Source organism: Physeter macrocephalus, chromosome 16 (genome assembly GCF_002837175.3).
Source record: "Physeter macrocephalus isolate SW-GA chromosome 16, ASM283717v5, whole genome shotgun sequence".
Taxonomy (NCBI): domain Eukaryota; kingdom Metazoa; phylum Chordata; class Mammalia; order Artiodactyla; family Physeteridae; genus Physeter; species Physeter macrocephalus.
In genome coordinates, this window is record NC_041229.1 from 72,959,029 (window position 1) to 72,962,252 (window position 3,224).

The window sequence follows — 3,224 nt, forward strand, 5'->3', positions numbered from 1 at the left end:
GAGTGATGTGCCCATAAACCAAAGAACAAGGATTGCCAGCAAACACTAGAAGCTAGGAGGACGCAAGGAAGAATCCTCTCTTAGAGCTTTCAGAGACAGCATGGCCCTGCCTACCCCTTGATTTAGGACTTCCTAAAAGTCCTAAATTAGGACCAGTCCTGATTTAGGACTAGCCTCCAGAATTAAGCCACCCACTCTGGTGTCTTGTTAAGGCAGCCCTAGGAAACTAATACATCCTACTGAATGTGTTTACTTGTAAGGACAAAGGAATCTCTAATTCATGGAATTTCAGGTGGTGTATGTCCCCTTCTCTGTGAATTGTCCCCACTTGTAGTCCTTGCTAAAATCCCTTGGTGATCACGGTAAAGACAAGCTACTCCATCACAGCTGACTGGTCAGGGTAGATAAGCGACCGAAGGCCATCTAAGCCATTGAATAATAACAACCAAATGGATTCTCTTTTTCAAAATTCTGAATGAAGAGGCACAGAGACAGTGACAAGCAGGTAGCTGGTGCTGGACCTGTAAAATCTTATAGAGTCAGGGCTGGAGTCAATGTCACAATGTACACAAGCAGAAGTTGTGGGGAAGCAGGAACCATGAGAAAGCAGAAGGCCCCGCTCTACAGAGAGAACAGGACAGATGTCCAGAGGCACAGAGACAAGAGAGAGAAAATAGTGACCGTGGCTACCTTGGTTCTTGAGAGTAACTCAGTGTTTAACTCCAGTCCCACAAAAGACTTTGCAGCAGGCAATAAGGAGCCACAGAAGGTTCAAGGGAGTGGCAGGATTTCACTCTATCATTTTATTTGGCATTCTGTCCTCCTACCATCTCACCCACTACTGCCCTTGCCAACAATCCATGTCTCTACTTGTCAGATTTATCAGAAACTCAGTGGCCTTGGAATGAACTCAGTGCCTTCTGCTTAGGAAATCCAGATTTTGTCTAGATTCACCAACTATCCAAAGCACAGTGTGGAATTCTTTCATTTAGAAACTGGGATGACAACTAGTTTAGCCTCCGATGGTCCCTTCTTCTATATTCTCCAACAACTTGCACCACAGCAAGCCAGCTTGGCTGGTTACCATGGACACCACTCTGTCGCTATAATTGGAGCCAACAGGCAGCAGCTAACAGCAGATTTAACCAGCGTGTTGTCTTCTAGTGAAGGCAGAGCTGAGGGAGATGTAACTTTTCTCACTCACATAAATAGTTTAGTGTGCGGGACAGGGCGGTGGAGGAAAGAGAAGGACAATTCTATCAGATGTCACAACCCAATGTCCTTGTTTAAACAAGGAGTGAATACTGGCCGGTGGAACCTTGATCATATTTTCTATAAAGTCAGGAATTTTCCAGAGTTGGGTCATGATCATTGTTGGCTGAGTTTTCCCTAAGATCTCAGGTTTTCTCAGTTGCCTTTGTACCTAGTAACATCCAACATGTATACAGCACTTACTGTATGCACATTACATACATTTGTTCATTTAATCCCTACAACTACTCTATGGAGTAGGTTTTATTACTAGTCCCATTTTGCAGATGAGAGCATGGAGGCTCAAAGTGATAAGGTCTCTTCCACAGGCTCTAGCCTAATGCCCGGGGGCAATTGCTAAAGCTCCTAGAGCCATGGTCTATAAAGTAGGATGTTCATCGCTGCTCTGCTTACTCCACAGGGATGTTATGAGTCTCAATCTAAAAGAAGAAAGTGTGTTTTGCAAACTGTATAGAGCCATAGATGGGATTCTTTAACTCAAGTCAACATTTTTTGAGCACTTAGCCTGGGATGGGAAATATGCTAGGTGCCAGGGATATAAATAAAAATGAATAATATAGGGTTGTTTGTTCATTTCAACAACTGAATAGTGAGTGGCTTCCAGGGACCAGGTACTGTGCTATGCACTGGGAATGCATCTATGGCTGAGACAGGGCCAAGTTCTATACTCACAGAACTGCTTATGGTACACAGAGAAAATAGACGTTCACAGTGTGAATTCAATAATGTTCCATGAATGCCGTTAGAAGAATTACAGGTGATATGGGGGCACTTACCAGGGATCCTAACCTGGTCTAGGAGTCCAGGAAGGTCTTCCCCAGGAAGTGATATTTAAATGTCTTCTAGGAGCACAGAGACTAGGGGAGATGGGTATGTAAACCAATAAATCAGAGCTATGATAGATGGATATAGAAGGTAGAGAGGGGCGTTCTTGCCACACGAGAGTCAAGGTAGATGTATTACCCAGTTCTGAGTGTTGCTGTCACAATTTGGACACAACCATAAAATTTTCCACAGGAGTAGCTATTTATATGTGTGACTGCAATCAGGTGACTAAGACTCAAAATAGCAAACAGCAAAAAATACTTCCTGCTTCACCTTCTTTCTCTTCCTCTCTCTCTCTATCACACACACACAGACACACACACACACACACACACACACACACACACACACAGACACACACACACACACACACACACACACACACACACACACCCACACACCCATATGAATCCGGTTAATTTGGCAAGTAAAATATAAGATGTGCACCATATCCTCCTAACCCGGACCGTATTAACTGAGGTTCTCAGAGTATCTCATCACCAGATCTTGATGACAGGTATATAAAATGAAGCGAGAGTCACTTTCACTTTTTTTTACCGTGAAGCATTTTCGTAGATAGAAGACAAGAGACTGAACAAGACTTCTAAGCAATCCCTGCCCTGTCCCTCAACCCCCAGCCCCGAAAATCTGTGAGATTGGTTGTATTTAGAAAGCTGAGGCTGCTTGAGGGCTGGTGAGATAACCATGAGCGTGTCAGGAGAGTTGCCCTAATCCTACTTTCATCACTAACTTGCAGGGTGATCTTGGACAATTCACTTCCCTCCCTGAGCCTCATTTTCCCCATTTATAAATAGAGGAAGTTGGAAAAGTCCTTTTGAGCTAGTTTTATGAATTATGAAAAGGAACCTCTACCCTACCCTATCCTCCCAGGCTAAAGTGGGTCCCTGGGTTATATCCATGGCAGTTTTCCTTGTTAGAACTTATCATTGTTACTTCTTCTTTTCAAACAATCTATTTAGGGATTCCCTGGTGGCGCAGTGGTAGAGAGTCCGCCTGCCGATTCAGGGGACACGGGTTCGTGCCCCGGTCCGGGAATATTCCACATGCCGCGGAGCTGCTGGGCCCGTGAGCCATGGCCACTGAGCCTGCACGTCCGGAGCCTGTGC